At 38.8% G+C, this 23,718-nt stretch overlaps 1 protein-coding gene and 1 long non-coding RNA gene across 3 annotated transcripts in view; one reads left to right on the forward strand and one right to left on the reverse strand.

Annotated features, from left to right (window-relative positions):
• LOC109259250 (uncharacterized) overlaps positions 1-7,452 on the forward strand; it is a 97,067-nt gene extending 89,615 nt beyond the window's left edge. Inside the window, exons 3-4 of the long non-coding RNA XR_002076605.2 lie at positions 2,045-2,219; positions 7,099-7,452. This is a non-coding gene — a long non-coding RNA (uncharacterized LOC109259250). The remainder of the gene's footprint in view (positions 1-2,044; positions 2,220-7,098) is intronic.
• The window catches only part of TMEM108 (transmembrane protein 108), a 364,334-nt gene that overhangs the window by 176,546 nt on the left and 164,070 nt on the right, over positions 1-23,718 (reverse strand). The gene's annotated exons all lie outside the window — the stretch shown is intronic.

Raw genomic sequence — 23,718 nt, forward strand, 5'->3', positions numbered from 1 at the left:
TAGTCCAGGATTACATAAATAGTCGCCTGTATTTTCTTCTGGTATTTTTTATTTCCTTTAGATCTATTTCTGGACTTTGTGTTACATTTTACATCTCTGTTCATTCTTCTACTATAATAATAAGCGTTGTTTAAATTAAACTCTTGGTAAAGTTAGTCCTCCATTATTACTTTTTATGATTTATCTTGTTCTTTGAGTATGTTTTTCCCTTAAATTAACTTTATCATTTTATTAAATTCCAGAAAAAATATCATTGGTATTATAGATGTAATTATCTTCTACTTACTTTATTAATTTGGTAAAGACTTGATCTCTTCAAAATCTGAGTGTACTGAGGAGAAAAATAAAATTTTAAAAATTGTAGCTATGAAGATCAAAAGAATTCTTTTCAGAGAGTGAGAAGAAGCACTTTTTTGGGTATGGGCACAATAGCTCAATGACTAATTAAAGCCCCCCTGAGAGTGATCTGGATGAGCAAGAGGGAGAAAAAGAGATCAACTGTTCTCCATTATAAAAATAACAGATTTCAGTTCTCTAAGGTAGGATAGGGGCTAAGCAGTCCAGAAATCAGAGGCTAAAGAGAGGATACACAAGACATGTTGAGAGACAGAAAAAGGGCAATTCCAAAAGATAGGAGTAGGTGGGACCCAAGAATCAAAGATAAAGTGAGAAATTTCCCAGAGGGGATGACCCATAAACTTTAAGATGTGTAACATTTAATTTTTGTTTGTTTTATGCTATTTTTACTTATACACTACATCTATTCTTCCCCTCCACAATGCTTATCCACCACTAGTACCCTCAAAAATCTCAGCAAAAGTCTTGTACAAAACAGCCTTATGTCAGTGGTGCTCAGATGGGCAATGACAGAAGAGACTATGTTCCAAGACAAGAGTGCCCATGAATAGAAAGGAGTCATAGGAGTCCTAAGCAACGGTTAGTGGGCATCTATGGAGGGTTTAGGACACAGCAAGCACTCAATTGTAAAGTGATTAAATATATGAATGAATAAATAAATGATTAAATAACAGGAGAGCAGAGAAACAGTTGTAGTTTATATTGATTAAGAAGAACATAAGCCCCTCAGTCATCTCTAAAAATGCTGAGAGATTTTTGAGAAACTGTTCGACTTTCGACAATATATACAATAGAGCCATTTTATTCACATATCAAAGAAACAACTGAGCTCATAAATTGGGCACTTGGTATCATCTGGGTTATACAGGGGTATCCCAACTATAAGCACCACATGGCTTGTATTTATTCAAAATTAATCTTTATTTAGGTCTTTTTGTGGAGTTGTTTTTTGTGTGTGGGTTTTTATTATTTTAATTCCAGTATAGTTAATAGTTTTGTGGAGTTTTATAGTGTTTTTCCTTCATTTGAGTTCTATAGTCTTATTGAATTAATTCCTAGGCATTTTATATACATTTTATATGCATATATACATGTATACATATATACATATACACATATATATACACATATTTTTTTGCCACTGTGATGGAATTTCTGCTTCCATTATATCTTCTAACTGCCTCTATATGAAAATGACTGTATTTTGTGTATTCATTTTGTGACCTAACCAAACTCACTTAGTTCTAACAATGGTTTCTCACCTGAGTCTCTTGGGTGGGTAGTTGTGTTTTGGATAGACAGACAGGCACAATGAGATTCCATCTAAAGCTGTTTTTTAACCATATAGTAGGAAACATTCATTGTATCTGGTCCCTCGGGGAATAATTTAGAAGCTCCAAGGAAGACAACTAATATCTGGGATGAAATTCTAAGAAAGTACAGTTTACAGCCAAGAGACTGAAGAGAGGAGGAGGATGAAAATATTTGCCCAAACATGCAGATACAGTGGCACAGGTGGGGATCTCACTGACTATTAGGCTCAGGGAAAACAAAGAGGTACAAGTAACCTGAATCACTTCTTAAAGAAGGTGAGCCTAAAAGAATCCTACTTCTCCCCGCTTTGGTTTAAATGGAACAGTTCTATCTATTCCACTGATTCAGGAAGGGTAATTTTTCTCTTTCACAGGTCACTTAAAATGTTGCAATTAGAAATGTTCATGTAGCAGAGAAGAAGTAATGAAGAGCCAAATGAAAAGCTCTGATATGTGATGTGTAAACTGACTTGAAATAACAAGTTCATATAGAATAAGGAAGAACAGCCAGGAAAATCCTGGAAAACAACAACACAAAAACCCAATAAGGTAAGGACAGGGGAAAGAGGGACTGTCAGCCCTACCAGACACTGAAACAAACTGTAAGGCCACTACATAATCAAGCCAATTTGATATTAACACATGAATAGACCCAATTATATATGGAAATTTATATGATAAAAGCAGCATATTAAATTAATAGGCAAAAAGAACTTTTAAGTAAACATTGAGAGATTAGCAGAGTAATATGGGAAAGATAAAATTGTACTAACTTCCAAATATTACACACCAGCATAAATTCAAAGGACCAGACCTTTAAATGTAAAATATGTATACAAATACTAGAAGAAAGAGCAAATTCTACTGGGAGTAGAAAAGCTTTGCTAAATCTAAATCAAAGTTTGAAGCAACAAGAAAAACATAAACTTTATTACATAAAAATTACAAAGCAAAAACTATAATTAAGTAAAAAAAACCATAAAAACCTGGAAAAAAATGTTTATCTTACAAAAAGCAAAGAGTTAAAATCCCTAAAATTTATTCCTAATCCCCAAATCAATCCTCAAGGTGCCTTAGCAATCATTTGCATACATGCTTGCATTGTCCAAAACACATGTTCCCAGCTGAGGTCAAACAAGGCAATGATCTGTCGTCATCTTTATTTTTGTCTTCTTGTTTTAGCTCTCATACTGTGAACAATTATCCTTTCCATAGGCTATTGAGTACTATGTTTTTAACATTTGGGGGCTTTTTATTTCTTTTTCTTTTTCTTTTTATTATTATTATTTTTTATAACATTTATTTATTTTTGAGACAGAGAGAGACAGAGCATGAACGGGGGAGGGTCAGAGAGAGGGAGACACAGAATCTGAAACAGGCTCCAGGCTCTGAGCTGTCAGCCCAGAGCCCGACGCCGGGCTCGAACTCACAGACCGCGAGGTCATGACCTGAGCCAAAGTTGGCCGCTTAACCGACTGAGCCACCCAGGCGCCCCAGCTTTTTATTGTTCTATTTGAAATGGCCTGCAAGCACAGTGCTGAAGTGCTGTCTAGGGCTCCTAAGTGCAACAAGGCATGAGTTATGGTGCTATTGGCTGTGAGTTCAAAGCTAATGAATTAATAATATATATTACATAAGGTGTCTTTAAACAACAACACATGAAAACAAGGTTACATATGGATCAACTGACAAAACTGTGACCTCAGGCTCACAGGAACCTAACCCTTTATTTCCCCTAAGAGCAATGGCTTGTATTTACTATTCAGTATTTATGAAAACTTTATAGAACATAACTGCCATGAATTATGAGAACCAACTATATTTAAGATGAGCTTTAAAATATTTTGCGAGGCAAAGAATAAAGATGACCAACAATTCAGGTGAATAATAAAAGTTGGCACAAAACAAAACAATGGCTCCCCATCTCTTTAGGACTCAGGAAGAACTGACTAAACTAACAGCCAACACCTATAATAGTGCCCTTTGGGAAAATGATGAAGGGGGTGGGGGGAGAAGAACAGGAGAGTTCAAATAACAACTAACATCACAGGCCTGCACAAAAGTTTCGAAAGGGGCATACATCTCCATTTTATAGGCGAGGACACAGACACCAAAAACTCAGTCTTTGTTCAACATCACATCTACCAGATGTGAGACCTTGAGCTAGTTTCTAGACTTCTCTGGTGGATTTCTTGTTTGTAAATGGGGTAAGAATGTTACTTGATATGCTTGCTGCAAAGACCAGTCAATGCATGCAAAGCACCTGCCCTAGTACCTGGCACACAACAAGTGCTCAGAGTGAATACCTAATAGCAGAAGACAAGAAAATGACACATTAGGCCAGAGCTCACCAACCATCTCTGAATTGTGCTTTCCCTAAGCTAGAAATGAAACAAAGACTTTGGGATATTACTCAGATAGTCCCTTTTGTTAAATCCAGTGTCTTATTTAAATTAAATTTAGAATTTATTTTTATGGGTACAAGTTGAACTTTAAGGTTGTTATTTATACCTTTGTTTTCCTTAAAAAGTTCTCTGAGGAGGCTTACTACTAGATGCAACTTGTATAAGAGATTAACACATCAAAGCACATTAATAATATCAAAAAGGGAGATCCAAAATTATGTGGACAAAGTGGAAATCAATTTTACCATAAAATACAATGAAACAATAATACTTTTGTCTTGGAGCTTCCTAGAAGTAAATGCAAAAAAGATAGCATAATTTTTTTTCTGGCTGCATAGAGGTACAGTTTGCATTTTGTTCAGGAATACAACCCTTTTCTATCACTAACTTCTAAGAAAAGATCATTAGACAATTTTTGATAAGCATTAGCATCCTCAGTATGAGGATGGAATTCCTCATATTCATTCCATATTCATGGAATATGAACAGATTATTTATTCTTGGCATGGCTGCTCCTTGTCAACCCATAATAAAAGCTCAAGTCATGTGTTAAGTAGTAACTCAGGGAAAGCATTTCAATGAGCAGCAGGTGGACCATGCTGTAGGAAAAAGAACCAGGCAGGCCTACCACTGAGTAGCTTTGCTATGTGATCTTAAGCAAGTTACTTAACTTCCCTGATTGTCAGCTTTCTCATTTGTAAATGAGGCTGACACCTAAGTCAGAATGGTTAAAATTAATAACTCAGGCAACAACAGATGTTGGTGAGGATGCAGAGAAAGGGGAACACTTTTGAACTGCTGCTGGGAATGAAACTGATGCAGCCATTCTGGAAAACAGTATGGAGGTTCCTCAAAAAATTAAAAATAGAACTACCCTATGACCCAGCAATTGCACTACTAGTTATTTATCCAAAGAATACAAAAATGCTATTTCGAAGGGGCACATACACCCCAATGTTTATAGCAGCGCTATTGACAATAGCCAAAGTATGGAAAGAGCCCAAATGTCCATCGACTCATGAATGGATAAAGATGTAGTATATATACAATGGAATAATACTCAGCCATCAAGAAGAATGAAATCTTGCCATCTGCAACAACGTGGACAGAACTAGAGAGTATTATGCTAAGCAAAATAAGTCAATCAGAGAAAGACACATATCATGATTTCACTCATATGAGGAATTTAAGAACCACAACAGATGAACACAGGGGAAGAGAAGGAAAATTAAGATAAAAACAGAGAGGGAGGCAAACCATAAGAGACTCTTAAATAGACCAAACTGAGGGTTGCTGGAAGGGAAGTGGGTATAGGGATGGGCTAAATGGGTGATGGGCATTAAGGAGGGCACTTGTTGGGATAAGCACTGGGTGTTATACATAAGTGATGAATCACTGGGTTCTACTCCTGAAACTAATACCACCCTGTATGTTAACTAACTTGAACTTAAATAAACAAATAATAAAAAAAAGATTACTGAGAGAATTAAATTAAGTGAAGCACGTCCTGTGTATCTAGTACGTTGCTTCTGTCTCTCCCTTTCCCCCAAGCGAATGGCATACAGACTGCTGCTCTTGGTCTTGTGAGGATAGAGAAAAAAAAATCAGGAAAGTGAAAGGAACTGATATTCAGCAAGTTACCCCAGGGCCTGAGTATCATGAGCAGTGGGTTACTTCAGGAAAGCAAATATGAAGGTTTCTCAGGCTCACTTACATCATAAGTCACAAATAGATGCATGTATCCACAGGGCTAAGTTTGGGTTAGAAAAGGTTTTTAGTCAAATTCTTTTCATACAGATGATCTGCATATTTAACACAAGAATATCCTTCACTTCCATAAAGAAATAGATGTTCTTATAATTTTTCCTGAAACTTGTGGCTTTTCCAATCGTTCTTCCAAATTTTTTCAGTTTTGAGCAAGAAATATTTCACTTTCCTCTGAACCTATGATCGACATTGTGAGCCTGACTATAGCCTGTCACTTTGTCTCAGTCCTGGGAGTCTATAGGGAATAGTGGTGACTATGGTGAACTTGAAAACACAAGGGAATGGTATTTTTAGGTCCTAGCCAATTGTCAGTAGGAAAAGGAGTCTTTTTTTCCCTTAAACTGAAAAATCTTCTCAAAAAAAACTTTCCCTAAATTTTCAAGAGAAGCCATACATCACATCTCTCCCTATTTTAAAACACTAGCAATTAATTCATAGGGGCAAGACTACAAGCCAAAAGAAATAGGACTGTGTGATTTCCGATTTATAAAGGCTTTCGTGGTGCAGAACCTGCATGAGCACTTTTCTAGTAAACTAGGAGGAGAATAAATGTCTGTCTGTGGAGAGAACCGTACTGACTTAGGAAGCAGTGCAAGCAGATCTACCCTCCACCCTTGGAGCCAGGATCTCAGTAAACTCTGAAGGATAAAAAACACTTCAGTAGTGCCCTTTCCCTCTCTTCCCCTCTGTATTTTCTTCTCTGAAAAATAAAAGACAATATTAGAGTCTGTCAGATCCATGAGATGCTGAATTCCAAACAGAAGGGCAAAAACAGATCCCTTCTACTAAGGAAAAGCCTACAAAAAGGAATCAATTAACGTAGACTTTGCTTGGAGGACTGAGAAGTAATTGCCTGAGTGTTCAAGACCAGCTGGAGTTTATTTGCATTTGCTGGGGGAGGGTGTTCTGCAGTCCACAGCCACTGAAGTCAGCAAGGGGGTAAAAATAGGACCAGGAGCTTGAGGCTTATTAGAATGACACAGACTTCTTTTTTATGGCATTAAAGTGTATTAAGGACATTTATCTCATTTGAGGAGACAGAAAGGTGCTTGTGCAAGGTGAAGTACACATACCACACTCCCTCTTTTATGGTTTTGGGATTAAAAACTATACACTGAGGTCAGGGAATTAAATGATATTGTAGCAATGCCAAATGCTAAAGGAGGATGTTTTATCATTTTGACTGGACTGCTTATGAAAAAGATTATTTCTTGTCCACAGCAAACACATTCATTTTTTTTTTCTTTCTTTTGCAGTGCCTGAAAAATACCTTTAGAAATTGAATTTTGGAACCTAAGAATATGTGTATTTCCTTTGGGAAGCAGCCATTTGTCCTAAAAGATGTGCCAAGTTTTTACAATGGAAAGGGAGGGAAGGCCATATGAAACAGGCAAACTCTTATCACCATGTTTTACATGTGGAGAGAAGATTTAAATAATGCTGCATGCTATGAACCAGCAATACATTGCAGTATGTGAAATTATTCCTAATATCATAGTCCTTGCTAAATTTTAATTTTGATCTCAAGAACAGTCTTTTTTCCTGCCATTCTTTGTCCTGAGCTTCTCCCATCCAACTTCAATCCACATAAAGACTTCTGTAATTCTTGAGCCAGTGTGAAGACGGTTTTAATTTATGGCTTTGGTTTAATCTTTCAAAATATGTAATTTATGTCTGGTGATTCCATAGGAGATGCAGAGTCTGTTGAATGTATGGCTGGAATAAAAATTATAATGAAATGAAAAATTATGCGGGTACGAGTGAGGTGGGCCAATATAAAACAGATACAGCCTGAAGTTTGAGGCTCTATAGATTCTACCTCAATCTGCGGGCAAGGCCATCAGAGGAATGTAGTGCTGTCTGCTCCCAATACAAAGATGTCCTGCAACTCAGTGTTGGTAGTGTGCAAGTCACTCCCTATGTGGTACAGGACCAGGAAGTCACATTTATGCTGCCCACAATACCCGGGGAAGAGAGGAACACTTATAGCCATTACCTGAAGAGTAGGAATTAAGGTGATGGGCAAGATCCGTGTAGGCAAGTTCAGTCCCACAGTGAAGTCACAATATTCCAAGCATTTCTGATAATCCTCAACTTTATTCCTTGCTCCAGGAAGCATGAGTAAAATAATACATTTCATCTCACCTGTGAGGGCCTTAACCAGCCCACTTAACTATGTTGATAATTAGACCTTACTTTGATAACTGGAAGGGCGAGAAGAAATATCTACAAGTATCATAATTAGTATTCCCAAGACTAGCTGATGGTCAGAACCTATTTTTAAGATAGATTCCTAAGTCTTTCCCTCAGGAATTCTAATTCCCAGGTTCTTAGATGGAGCAATCAAAAAGGCTCCCAAGATGGCTCTTATGATCAACCAAGGTTGGAAACCAAGAACCTAATCTAGTACTTCTTCATCCTGACTACACATTAGAACCCTGGAGGAATGTACTGGGTAGATTAAATCAGATTCCCTTGGGATTCTAATGTGCAGTCAATCAAGAACCAGGGACCCTTACCCCAGCCTGAAAGAGCACTAGAGCCACAGTGAGGCCAGCGCTGCTTATTCTCATTCCTGAGACTGGCATTTTATGGGAGATGAAGGAAGTAGGATGATTGATGAAACCACATTTGCAAGTTATGTTTAAAACAGAAATGACTGATTCAGTGTTTCTTAAATATTTAGATCCACAGCCTCCCATGCGATTCAAGTTTCATGCAACGTGAATTCTTTGTGATATTTTACCCAATATATCTTTGATATACCTCTCACTTGTCCTTGCTACTTGGCTTCCAGGGATGTCAGGAAGATTAAGGAGATAATGACTAAAAGGGAGAGAGAATGTGGTTCAGTGAAGTCAAGAGGGTGTGGAAGCCACGTACAGACTAAGAGACTGGCATAAAGCTAAAACAACCCTAATCCCAAATCACTTCTTCCCAAGGTAGACTGATGTTCCTTTTCCCCAAGACTGCATTCACAGAGAAAACAGAGGGGGCAGCCATGGCCACAAATTCTGTGTGGGATCAGGGAGGATAAACCACACTGAAAGGATCTCCTTTCTTTGGGGACCAAAGCCAACTACACAGAGAATCAGGGCAGGAAGATACAATATAAACAACAATTAACCTGGAGATCCACTTCTTTGGAAAATACTGAGTGCTGCTAAGTACTAAGTACTGTGTTAGCAGTAGGGACTGGGACTGGGAATAAAAGCAAATGAGACATGATCCCTGCCCTCAAGGAACTTGCAGTTTAGCAGGGGGAACAAATATCATGTCAAAAAAAAAATCACTCTATAGCCAGCTTTGCCCTTATCAGTTGTATAAGACAAATTATTACACTGTATTCTAGAAAATTATAACAACTTAGACCCTGAGACTCAAGAAGGGTAGCACATTTTCTGTCAGTAAAACAGGTATCACACCTATGCTACAAGGTTGTTCTGCGAATGAAATAACACCTCCACAGAGTTTAGACCACAGAAGTACAAGAAACATGTCCTATCCCTTCAGAGGAAGGAAAAATAACATCTTCTGGAGAGTAGCAGGACTTCTGAAGGAGATGGAATATGAGCTAAACTTGCAAGGTTAAGAAGGATTCTGACTAGTAAAGGTAAAAAAAGTACAAAGATGCTGAGTGAGGACAATGAGGCAGGAGTTTGAAGATGAGTACATTAAACCCCAGAAGATCTACCACTTGCTGCTTTAAAATTCCTAAACAATGCAATTTGACTATGTGACTCTCCAGCTTCTCAAATGAGATTAGGCCAATGTTCTCATTTTCTGGGGGAGGGAAGGATATTCCGAAGAAAGGACAAAACTGACAGGGAAACAGCAGGCAGAAGTTGGGAGGCAGAGAGATGGAGGCTGGGTCCCCAAGGCTCAATCTTCCCGGATCAAAATAAATGCCTACTAACCATGAGACAGCTGGAATGTCACTGTCTTATAAGTCCAGGCAGCTATCAGACCCAGAATGTTTACATCCCCATTAATGTTTACACGGCACTAGCCAAGTGGCACTGCGTGGTGCCAAAACCAGTGGATACATGGATAGATATGATCATGCAGCTGGACCCTCAGATCCCTAGGGCTAGCTATGTAGGCTCATTCTCATCATTTCATTAACTTCACAGCAGTAACCACATTGTTTATACCACTGACTCTAAAAATGTGGTTCTCAGACCACCAGCAGTACCAGGAAGTTGTTAGGAATGTAAATTCTCAGGTTCCACCCTAGAGCACTGAATTAGAAACTCTCAAGGTAGGGCCCAGCAATCTATGCTTCAACAAGCCCTCAAGGATGCATGCTGAAGTCTGAGAACCTTTCCTCTGCAAAAGTGAATTTCTGGCTATGGCAGGGTTTTACTCTTTAACTATTACCTTGGATAAATCATTTATATCTTCAAAGGACCAATAAATGAGGAAAGAGGGAATTAGAGCAGAAAGGTCCATTTCCATAGTCTCTTTCAACTGTAACATACTACAATTGATCAGTTCACAAGTGTGCAAATGTTTATAGTTCATTAGTTTGAATTGTTGGTGCTGGCATTTGTGGCTCTTGTTGAGAGTATTAGCATAGTATGTTTGAATCCTAATGACTGCTTTGAAAATGTCACCCATCTCCATTATTCAACTTTTTAGGCTAGTAATAGTAATGCTGTATGAGTAGTAACACCTACATGGGGGGTGGCATGTATTAAAACATGGATTTGTGGTAGAAAAACAACATGACTACAGTGTATTTCCTAGTCTCTGTTGTGGTTATACACTTCAATAAAAATGAGACCTTTCAATGAATTAAAATTATAAACACAAGCTGCCAGAATGAATTTAAATGATTAAATCCTAGAACAACTACTTTTCAAATAAACCTCTACCCAGAATCTAAAAGACTTAACAATGACAGTCAATACTTAAAGGTGAGTCAAATATGTAAGCCATTTGTGCCTTGCAAATCAGCCCAAACCAGGAGTATAAAATTCAGAGCTCCAAAAATTGAAGAAAATTGAGCTATACCTCAAAGAAATCAGACTGGGGATGAATCAGGATGTTTAAGAACAATTAGCCATCTGTTTTCCAGTGGCGTCCTTCCTCAAGCTATTGATACACACTGACATTTAGATGTAGGATTTGTGAATTAAAATGTAAGTTCTGGGATGGTAGAAATTTTGCCTATCTTGTCTACTGCTATGCCCTCAGTGCTTAGAATAAGGTCAAGCACATAGCAGGTATTCAGTAAATGCATAAATGATCCACAAAATTGATACAGGTGGCACTCTCAAACAGAATTTTCTGTAATGATAAAAAAGTTGTATAAGTTATATTGTCCAATACAGTAGACACTGACTATAGGTGGTACTGAGCACTTAGAATGTTGCTAGTGTAACTTGGGAAAAATGTTTACATTTAAATTTAAATAGCTATTTAATTGAAAATTATGTAGACACAGTTATAGAGGCTGAGGAAAATGTATGTGGGGGGTGCACAGAAAAACAAGAGTGAGTATATAATGCAGCAAACTGTGATATTATTTCTGACAGGGAAAGTGGTTCAGATAAAGGCAGATTGGGTGGACAATGCTTCCTGGGCTCCAGATTCTTTCCACTTTCCCTAAAGTCTGTAGCAGCAGCTGTTGAGACAGGGAGGACTGAATTTCAGATTTAAGGAGGAGAGACAACACTCCTCAACCACCAGGGACAAGGTGGTATTGAACCCACGGACACCAACAGCTGGTGGAAAGTGACTGCTGTACGGCCAAAGACACCAAGTGTCTACGGAAACAAAAGCAGTGAAGAAGTTGGGATTTCTCTCCTGGCTCAGCTTGCTAGCTGGTTCATGTGTTCATTCAAATATTCTCCAATGCTCCCTAAGTGCCAGGCCCTGTTTTCTTTTCCCTTCTTAGGGGATGTTATCCCAAGCACTGATCCTTGCAATTGAGTCGGACTTTGAGGTTCTTGGGCTTGCCACAAAATAGAGGAAATCTTGGGAAGAAAGGGCTGCCTTGCAAAATGAGATAATTAAATGAGAACCATTTAATCTTAATTGGAAAAAAAAAAAAGACATGCCCTTTTTTTTCTACCCAAACTAGTGAAAATTGATTGTTGTGTATGTGGCATAAAGCCTAAAATTACAGCATAGTATTAGGTGCTGCCTTGATTTTTGGTAAAATCAAGAGGGCCTTGAATGGCCTAACTCCCTCTGGATAAGGTTCCCTAGCAAAGCAACTCTCCTTACCAAAGGTATCAGGCATAGTTCCTGCTTATCCCTGAGTAGAAGGTTTTAGTTCCTAACAAGCAAGTGGAATTATTCAAACAAGCCCATCACATCCTCCCCGGGAATCAGGGGGGACCCCACCCTCTTGACACCACAAACCTGCTTCCCACAACTCCTAGCTATTCATGCTGTTCCTGAGTGCAACTCCCCAGTAGCCCTGTGTGACATGCAGTGTTTTTACCACCCCACCCCCCCCAAGCTTTGAGTACATGTGACTAATCAACTGCTGTTGATCACATGCATCCTGTGTTGCGTGTTTGGCTCATCCCCTAGGGTGAGTTCCCTCCCTCACCAATGGAGCGAATAGAAAGTCATTAAAACAAGTTCTACATAGAAGCACCTGGGTGCTCAGTTGGTTGAGTGTCAGACTCTTGATTTTGGCTCAGGTCATGATTCCAGGTTTGTGGGATCGAGCCTCATGTCAGGATCCATGCTGAGCATGAAGCCTGCTTAAGATTCTCTCTCTCCCTTCCTCCACCCCTCTCTCCCACTCTGTCAAAAAATTAAAAAAAAATTTAAAACCCCCTCAATTTCTACATATTTTTGCAAACTCTTCATAGGTAATTCATCAGTTGTTGCTGGGCCAGATATAATTTATTGATACTTAGGACAATCTCAACCCTTTCAGGGGCATGAAACTTGGAAAAAAACTATATTTCTTAGAGATCCTTGTCATCAGATTAGATTCCCATTAGATTATCACTGATTAGAAGCCAGAGCGTGACATTTGAAGGGTGAAAGAAAAGCCATAATTCTCCAGTAGCAGCTGTGGGTTAATAGCACTAGACAAAAGGCAGAAGGTTTGGTCAGAGACTTCTGAGGGTCCACCAGAGAACCATCTATTTACTTAGGCGCTACAGGCAGCTAAGGCTTTTATTGGCTATTCCTTCATGTCTCCTGCATATCCAATTTCCTAAAATCTGCTATAGCAAATGACTGCACCTTGGTTTATATCCTCTTGGCTTCACCTCTGGTTTCAGCCATGGTTGCACAGTTCCATACAAGCTTCAACTCCATGGTGGCAGCATTCTTCCTCAAGTGCCAGATACACATTTCTATTTCTGTTCTAGGGTTCCTCTGACATTGCAGATGTCATGGGAGTCGGCTGGGACCACAAAAATGTGGTACAGCTCAGAAATACAGGGAGTTAATATCCATGGGGCAATTCTTGGAAGGCAATGGATAATTCTTCCTACCTTTCATCCCATGGGAGGACAATTCTGGAATGGATTCTATAGGTTTCTAAGTAGGTTCTGCTAGAATCAAGCTCCCATAATGCAATCTCTACAACACACCCCTGTTGGCCATTCCTCTTTGCCTTATTTCTCTCTGCTAATCCTGGGATCAGCTCCCAAGTAAACTATCTACTCCTAAGTCCTTGCCTCAAGCTTTACTTTGTGAGGAATCCAAACTAAGAGAGTGGCTTTCCTGACCTTTGCTCCCCCAGCCCTCCAAAGATTGTATAAGCTTTTGTTTCCCTGTATTAAAATATTTCCTATTGGGGCGCCTGGGTGGCTCAGTCGGTTAAGCGTCCGACTTCGGCTCAGGTCACGATCTCACGGTCCGTGGGTTTGAGCCCCGCGTTGGGCTCTGGGCTGATGATGGCCCAGAGCCTGGAGCCTGCTTCCGATTCTGTGTCTCCCTCTCTCTCTGACCCTCCCCCGTTCATGCTCTTTCTCTCTCTGTCTCAAAAATAAATAAACGTTAAAAAAAATTTAAAAAAAATATTTCCTATTCCTCACAGAGTGGCTTCTGTTTTCCTGAACCAACTATAATTAATAGAGTTACACAATATTCCATCACATAATAGATCATTTTACCTATTACTCTGCAAACAGACATTAAGAGGGGCATCATTATTTTGCTTTTGTTATCTTCAGTACTTTGATTACTATGGAAAATATTACTAGTTGTTTTATCAATAGACATTCTTTCAGTATACCTTACTAACAAAACCTTATTTGGGTTAACCTGACCCAATATAGCTAACTGTAGGCGTGCTGACCATACTGACTCTATCTTTGGTCCTCCATTTTGTTCATGTTAGCTCAGCGGTGTCTTTTGGGGCTACATGTTCCGAGCCCCAGAGAGATTAATATACATACCTTAGAAATGCCTGCCACATCTGGGACAGGGGGAGGTTTGTTTTGGCCTCCCATGAATCTATTAGAGATAATATAGTCTTTCCCCTTCCCAATACACAGGTTGTGCCACAAGATCTAATTAAAAGGTAGCTGTCAATTAGATGCATGTAAGCCCCATGAGGTGTGTGTAACATCTCATTACAATGCCCTTTGGCATGTCCCCTCACTCTATAAAATCTGTGGACTAAGGTAAGATTTTGTGGAGAATAACTATGCACCTGCTGTGGATTGTCCTTTGCTCAATCCCCCTGTCAGTAAGTTACCCTGAATAAAACTCGGTAAACTGTATGGAGTGGTCTGCTTCGGTTTCCAGTCTCAAAGTGCCTTCTCATTTTGGGAGATACTTTACTGTCTCTCCTGCACCTTCTAACATTGAGCCAAACCTTAATTTTATAGTCTCCATTGAAGTTAGGAGAGACATAGTTCTAACTAATGAGAAACAGAAGTTCACCCTAGAAAAGTTTAAGCTGGCTTCCTTATTTTTTTCTATTCCCATCTGGAACAATGACATGAAATAAACTTGCCATCCTACATCCACAAGGGACAGTGAGGACAAAAACCACTGCTTGGGAGGCTGATGGTATGATGGAGCTGCCTCAGGAGCCCTGAATATTGGTCTCCTCACTTCTTGTTATGTGAGAAAGATAAAGGTCCATTTTGTTAAGCTGCTGTGATGATTTCTTTTACCCTGCTGAGTGCAATCCCCTTACACTGTCTTCATATTTTTCACTTTGAATCATTTCCTTTGACTTGACTCCTGGAAGGAAACTGCCAGGTCAAGAGAGGTATATACATAAATTTATGATACTAAATGATCTTACAAATGATGCTAAGTGATCTTACAAAAGGACTAGATCAATCTACATGGCTACCATCATACTATGACACTATATATTCTGGAAAGGGACACTGTACTTGTTTTGTAATTATCTTGCTAAATAAATTCCATTTCATCACCGGTCTAATATACTATTAGTAAGTTCTAAGCTCATAGGCTACATGGAAAGAAAATGCTCTGTGGAATCCTTACTCATAACAACTGTGAGCAGATTGTCCACTCAATAAAGCAGCACATACTATGATAGCTCTACAATGATTTTTATCACAAGATGACTATTAAAGACAGCCAGCGTGACCTCCTTCAAAGAAAATTTCCCCCACTGTTCCAAACAGAGTACAGTCAAGGGAGACATAGAGATGAAAACACACACAACAATGAGAAGATGACCAGGAGACCAGTGTGGCCAATGGCTTACTAACAGCTAAAGGATATGCTTCTACCTGCAAAAGATGGAGGGAAAGGTGGAAAAGTCCCTGCATCACTCCAAATTAAAAGATACTGTTAGGGGTGCCTGGCTGATTCAGTCAGAGAAGCATGTGACTCTTTATCTCAGGGTCGTAAGTTCAAACCCCATGTTGGTTATAAAGATTACTTAAATAAAACTTAAAAAAAATTTTAATGAAAGAACTATTTAATAACAAGAGACAAAGATGAGCATTTTTATCTGACAGCTCCAGAGCTATTATATAGCCTAAAAGAGATATGAAAGAAACCATGGTAAAGAGATCACAGCAGGGGCGCCTGGGTGGCTCAGTCGGTTAAGTGTCCCACTTCAGCTCAGGTCACGATCTCATGGTCCGTGAGTTCGAGCCCCGCGTCGGGCTCTGTGCTGACAGCTCAGAACCTGGAGCCTGCTTCAGATTCTGTGTCTCCTTCTCTCTGACCCTCCCCCGTTCATGCTCTGTCTCTCTCTGTCTCAAAAATAAATAAACATTAAAAAAAAAGAATTTAAAGAGATCACAGCCAAACAGGCGTGCTTATCATGGCTCACCATGCACTATGCCTGTGTAAGCAAAACTCAGCCTCATCTTATATCTGAGCTCATTTTCCCCCTTTATTGGCAACTCTATGAGGAAATATCCTTGGCTAAGTGAATCATCACAACACTGCTTGATGGCAGAGACTCCTGGAATGTCACTCATTCATTCATTCATTCATTCATTCTATTCACTCACTCACTCACTCTTCCTGCATGCCTACTGCCAGCAAGTGGTAACCCCCTGGACTCAAGGAGCTTACCAATCTGGGAGGAAAATGACAAATACAGCAATAATGATAACACAAAGGCACTGTAGGTTAAGAACCACAACAGAAATATGCGATGCTCTAAGAGCTGAGAATAGAATTTCCTTTAGATGGGATGAATGGAATATCCCACAGGACCTGATGGCAGCCCAGCAGAACCTCAAAGGGTGGGTAGGAGGTCAAGAGGACTATTTAGATGAAAAAGCAATAAATGTGATGCATAGGGCCTAAGTTAGGAAATCTTGGATGTTGTCCCAGTTTGTCTCTTAGATCTTATATGTTACTTAAATTTTGTGAGCCTTGGTTTGCTTACCTATAAAATAGGAAACAGTATCACCCTTCAGAGTTGGTTATTGCATATATTAAATTAGGTAATACATGTGGAAGTATGTTATAAATTATAAAGAGATAGAAATGTAATTAGTGGTCTACTCTTACAATTGTTTTCATTATTCTTTCATATATCGCAAACAGGACAAAAAAGTTCAAATATGGGAAAGTTCAGGGCATAATTGGGACAAGTTTTTCTTTCCAGGCGTAAGACATTATGATTTATGTAGTAGACTGTTAAACAGTTGTGCATTACCTGTCTGTTCTTTGACACACAGACACACATAGACACACAAACATACCCAGCGTCAGTTCCCTGAGGTCAGGTGCTGGATTTTACTATGTAAGTGTTGCATGGTAACTGTTATACCATGTTCAAACAAGTTCTTTCAAGTCAAATTTTATATTCTTATGATTTGGGCTATATATATATATTTTTAATGTTTATTTATTTCCAAAAGAGAGACAAAGCATGAGTGGAGGAGGGGCAGAGAGAGAGAGAGAGAGAGAGAGAGAGAGAGAGAGAGAGTGAGAATCCGAAGCAGGCTTCAGGCTCTGAGCTGTCAGCACAGAGCCCGATGTGGGGTTTGAACCCACAAACCACGAGACCATGACCTGAGCTGAAGTCGGACACTCAACTGACTGAGCCACCCAGGTGCCCCTGGGCTATATTTTTAAAATGCTAATTCCAGCATAGTTAACATATAGTACTATATTAGTTTCAGGTGTCCTATATAGTGATCTAACAGGTCCATACATTACTCAGCGCTCATCAGGAGAAGTGCACTCCTACCTAATCCCCTTTACTTATTTCACCCACCTCCCCTCTGGAAACCATCTATTTGCTCTCTGTAGTTAAGAGTCTATTTCTTGTTTTGTCTCTTTGTTTTCCTTTGTTCATTTTTTTTTTTCTTAAATTCCACATATGAATGAAATCATATGATATTTGTCTCTAACTGGTTTATTCCATTTAGCATTATATTGTCTAGATCCATCCATGTTGTTGCAAATGCAAGATTTCATTCTTTTCTATGGCTGAATAATATTCCATTGTGTATGTATGTCTGTACGTGTGTGTGTGCGTATCTCACATCCTCTTTATCTGTTCATCAATCAATGGACGTTTGGGTTGCTCCCATAGCTGGCTACTGTAAGTAATGCTGCAATTAACATAGGGGTGCATGCATCCCTTTGAATTAGCGTTTCTGTATTCTTTGGGTAAATATCCAATAGTGCAATTACTGGGTCACATAGTGTAGTTTTATTTTTATTATTATTATTTTTTGAAGTACCTCCATACTTTCTTCAACAGTGGCTGCACCACTTTGCATTGTTATCAACAGTGCACGAGGGTTCCTTTTTCCCTACATCTTCACCAACGCTTGTTGTTTCTTAAGTTTTTTATTTTAGACATTTTGACAGATATAAGGTGATATTTCATTTGATTTGAATGTCCTTGATGATGAGTGATCATTTCAATAGATGGAGAAAAAGCATTTGACAAAATACAACAACCACTCATGATTTAAAAGAAAAAAACAAATGCTCAGCAAAGTAGATTTAGAGGGAACATACCTCAAAATAGTAAAGGCCTTAAAGGAAAAACCCACAGCTAACATCATACTTAAAGGGAAAAAATTGAAAGCTTTTCCTGTAAGGTCAGGAAAAAGAGAAGGATGTCCATTCTTACCACTTTTATTTAACACAGCACTGGAAGTCCTACCCACAGCAATCAGACAGTGAGAAGGAATTAAAGGCATTCATGGGGCGCCTGGGTGGTGCAGTCGGTTAAGCGTCCGACTTCAGCCAGGTCACGATCTCGCGGTCCGTGAGTTCGAGCCCTGCGTCAGGCTCTGGGCTGATGGCTCGGAGCCTGGAGCCTGTTTCCGATTCTGTGTCTCCCTCTCTCTCTGCCCCTCCCCCGTTCATGCTCTGTCTCTCTCTGTCCCAAAAATAAATAAAAAAAACGTTGAAAAAAAAAAAATTTTAAAGGCATTCAAACTGGTAAGGAAGTAGTAAAATTTTCATTATTTGCAGATGACATGATACTATATATAGAAAACCCTGAAGACTCCACCAAAATCAACTACAAGTGATAAATGAATTCAGTAAAGTCACAGGATACAAAATTAATGTACAGAAATCCATTATATTTCTATACACTAATAATGAAGCAGAAAGAGAAATTAAGCAAACAATCCCATTTACAATTGAACCAAAAAAACAAAACAAAAACAAAACAAAACAATACCCAGTAATAAATTTAACCAAGTAGGTAAAAGACCTATACTCTGAAAATTAGAAAACATTGATGAAAGACAGTAAAGATGATTTTGGCTATATTAAGTAGGATTAAAGATGTTCCAATTTCATGAGATTGAATTTATAACCAGAAAGGAAATCTAAAGCCTTTAATGTAAAAAAGCAGTTCTGCATCAGAAAGGAAGTTGGTACTAACCCACATTTTGATCCTCACCACACCTAGGTAGACTTTCTAGCTAGCAAGGATGGGGAAACTTGGAAAAAGAGAATTAGCTTCCCTGCTGATTAGAAAAGTAAATTATGGGATTTAATAATGGCAAATATATCATTGGGCTTTACTTCCTTTTATGATGCTGATAAGTTTGAATATTCAGGAAGTTGGTTTAAAAAGTACAGCAGAAAAGACTATTTTTCTTTGTCTAGTTTGGAACGAGTGTAGTCACTAGAGAAGAAGCTTAATTTGAAATGTTATTATTAATAAATGCAGAAATCTGCCCACAGCAAAACTGGCATGAAAATGCTCTAGGAAAGTCAGGATTTCAAGGAAGTGTCCAGTGAAATTACTTACATTACTAATTCATGGCAAAAAAGGTGAGCTTAAATTAAGTAGAGGTTGATATGATTTAAGAATTAATGTTCCTACTCTTCCTAAGTATTTGTATTTAACTGCAACTTATAATAAAATGTTTTATAAATATGATAGATCTAGTTAATGCTTGTATTTAGGGAGTTTAATAGTAAGCCCAATTTTTATATAAAAAGCTTAATTATGTGAAAAAAAAATATGCCCATCTCTTTACTTTAGTTGATTCGTAATCCAGAAATAGACCTAATGGTGGGTCTAAGGCCCTACCATTCATGCAGGCACTATATAGGTTTAACTTATAGGTACCAGCACAGGAAATTAACATTTACTATGCAGTGAATGTGTGCTCAGTGACATGCTAGATGGGACCTTTTCATTGGTGGCTTCACATCATTAAATAGTTTTTAGTGTCCTTGCTTTTTTTTGGAGCACTCAGAAAGTCATAAGGATAGCTCATAGCAGAGTCATGATTCTAATTAAGGACTGCTAAAGCCCACTGTCTTTGGATCAAAACCATGCTGCTCTCTTTTAGGTATAAAGATATACTCAATTCTTATTAATTAGCTTCAAAAACCCAAACCCACCAAATCCCCACATCATCAATAGTCACAAAGGCTCCTAATAAATGCTTTTCTTTAATTCTGATGATTTATTTCTTTTGGCCCTCTACAAAGTGGTCAAAAGGTGTATCTTTTCTCTTTTTTATTTTTTTAAAAATTGAGGAACAAAAGTAACTCTAAAAAACTATTTTTATGTTTAATGACAAAATTCTACCTCCTCTTTAGCCCCTCCCCCCTACACACATTGGGAGATTAGATCCATGCGTTTTTATTTCCTTTGTCATAAGAAATATTAATTTGCAAAACAATGTTAAGATCCTTCCCAGAGCCCTGTCTCCCAAATCAAGAATGCACTATGTCCTAGATTAAGTAACACATCAGGTAGATTCCTGAAAAAGTCCACTCACCAATTTTCTGCTATACCCACTGACTTCTTTTTCTGAAATCACACACATATATGGTGTAAACTTCCTTTTCAAAAATCCGTTCAGGCTTCCTTTTGTCTGATATTTCACATTTCCTCAGCATGTTCCCATGGCATCTTGTATTGCTTTCCAACACATTCTTCTTCTTTGTCAAGCTGGTGTTCTTACCTACATCTTTCCATGCACACTCACACACGAACTTCATGCTGCCCTTTTCCACTTCAATATTAATCCCCTACAGGGAATGTCTTCTTTACTTTCTTCTAGCAATTCAAACATAATTGCTTCAAGACTTAATTTCTCCAAAATTCTCTCCTGCTATAATTCCTCCTTCACCTACATCTCTCAACAATCACACATATCACACATCTATTTCTCACCAAATTAAAAAGTCCTAGAGTTGTGGGGCACCTGGGTGGTTCAGTTGATTAAGTGTCCATCTCTTGATTTTGGCTCAGGTCATCTCACAATTCAGTTCCTGGGTTCAAGCCCCACATTGTCTGCACAGAGCCTGCTTGAAATTCTCTCTCTCTACCCCTGCCCCTATGTGCACGTGTGTGGTCTCTCTCAAAATAAAAATAAAAAAAACTTAAAAAAAAAAGGCCTAGAGTTTTTAAGAAGCTTCAAAGGGGAAATATTTATATCTCATCACAATACAGGAGTCCTCTTTGCAACACTGAAAACTAGCCAAAATAGAAATAAAGGTGGGGGGAGGGGAGGGTTGTTTCCATGGTGAAACTCAAGAGAAGAAATTCATGCTATGAAACAGGGAAGGTTAAACAAAAATTATTAAAAAGGGTATATATGCTCTTCTTTTAATGTCAAACTTTCCTAAGGCTCCAAGGAGAATATAATTTGCCTCTGAGAAAAGTAAACTGAGTTACCATTATTAATTGGCTTAACTCTGGTCAACTAAGCAAACATCAAGGATATGTAAAAATTCCCAAAACTTGTGTTATTTCTTCAAATCTTGCTTTAGGAGCACCTGGGTGGCTCAGCTGGTTGAGTGTCCGACTTCGGCTTAGGTCATGATCTTGCAGTTTGTGACTCTGAGCCCTTATTGGGCTGGCTGCTATCAGCACAAAGCCTGCTTCAGATCTTCTGTCCACCTCTCTCTGCCCCTTCCCTGCTTGTGCTCTCTCAAAAATAAAGTAAATCTTAAAAAAAAAAAAAAAAAAAAAAATCTTGCTTTAAATTTAGGATGTTATTGGGGTGTGTGGGTAGCACAGTCGGTTGAGCATCCAACTTCAGCTCAGGTCATGATCCTACAGTTTGGAAGTTCAAGCCCCGAGTTGGGTTCTGTGCTGAGAGCTCAGAGCCTGAAGCTTGCTTCAGATTCTGTGTCTCCCTCTCTGACCGTCCCCGCTTTGCGTGCTCTCTTGAAAATAAAAATAAACATTAAGAATTTTTTTTAAACAAATTTAAGATGCTACTTAAATGCACAAAACCAATGTACTATTAAGTGTTATACTTCATTTTTAATCAAGAGTTATATTTTTGTAGAAGCATTAGAGAGAGGCATTAAAATCTTGCTAAAAGTTTACTACCTCCTTGTAGCCTACATTAGCTACATAGCCAAGCCTGTCTGGTTGGACTCTGAGACCAGAGGCTGCCATCTAGTGGCAACCAACTCAAATTACAGGTAAAAAATTTGAAGGAGACATTCTAGAAGGAAATACAGATTAACTGTCAATATTGAAACTAAGACTAAAACTCTATGAATGATACACAGTTCATAATATGATGTGGCAACTTTTTCATTACTTCTCCCCCTTAGCAGACTTTTTTGGACATTTCCTCCCAAATGTTCCCTCCAAATTTTAATACCATAGTTATACTGTGTATTTGTTTATGTAGTGATTATGTATGTTTTTTGTTGTTTTGAGAGAGAGAGAGAGAGAGAGAGAGGGGCTGGGAGTGAGAGGGGGAGGGAGGGAGAGAGAGAGGGAGGGAGGGAGAGAGGGAGAGGGAGAGGGAGAGGGAGAGGGAGAGAGAGACAGAGAGACAGAGAGACAGAGAGAGAGAGAGAGAAAATATCAAGCAGGCTCCATGCTCAGTGCAGAGCCCAACATGTGGCTCAATCCCATGACCCTGGGATTATGACCTGAGCCAAAATGAAAAGTCAGACACTCAACCGACTGAGTTGTCCTATTCCCATGTTCTATACAAAACAAGAGTCAGTGCAAGATTTACTATCTTCATTTAATGCAGGGTTGAGGATGACTAAGGAAATTTTAAGTTAAAAGTTAATTTAAGGGGTGCCTGGGTGGCTCAGTCGGTTAAGCATCTGACTCTTGGTTTCAGCTCAGGTCATGATCTCATGGGTTCATGAGGTGGAGCCCCAGATTGGGCTCTGTACTGTCGGCAGGGTGCCTGCTTGCAATTCTCTCTCTCTGCCCCTCCTGTGCTATCTTTAAATAAATAAATAAACTTTAAAAAGTTAAATTAAAGTATTGGTATCAGGAATGGAGTGTTCCTGTAACAACAAAAAGCACTCAAATATAGGGCATTAACTTGGGGTCAGGCAATAGTGCTGTATGGAAACTCTTAGCAGAGCCTGGGAGAGTGGCAATCCATTTTGCAGTAGGAAAGCATTTTTTTTTAAGTTTACTTGTTTTGAGAGAGAGAGGTCAGAGAGAGGGAGAGAGAGAATCCCAAGCAGGCTCCACTCTGTCAGTGCACAGCCTGACATGGGGCTAGAACCCATGAACAATGAGATCATGACCTGGGATGAAACCAAGAGTGGGACATTTAACCAACTGAGCCACCCAGGTGCCTCAGGAAAACATTTTTTAAAAACTGTCACCTGTGACAATTTAGGATACAAATAATGCACCTGATAAGCTTGTTGCTTTAGGTGAAAAAGGTGAAAAATGGGATGCTAATAGCATCCTTTGACTGCTGTTGGTTGCATCTGACAACTGTACCATGAAAAAAGATGATTAAAGAAATGGACAGTTTATAAGCAGAAATGAAAGGGACTAAGAGTTCAGAAATTCCAAGTCTTGTAGGATTAGAAGAGCCAACTTCTTTACCCATACTGTAACACAAAAAAACTGAGGAGACCTTTGAACAATTCAGGTAATTAAATCTTAGTCTCAGGTCAAGGACCAAATTAAAGGTGTGGCTTTATAACCTTTTAAAAAACCACTGAATGGTTTAAGGTGGTCCCCAACTGGACAACATGACCCAGGAAAAAGAAAAAGGGGG

This window comes from Panthera pardus, unplaced genomic scaffold (genome assembly GCF_024362965.1).
Source record: "Panthera pardus isolate Hobbes unplaced genomic scaffold, ASM2436296v1 HiC_scaffold_16, whole genome shotgun sequence".
Lineage (NCBI taxonomy): Eukaryota > Metazoa > Chordata > Mammalia > Carnivora > Felidae > Panthera > Panthera pardus.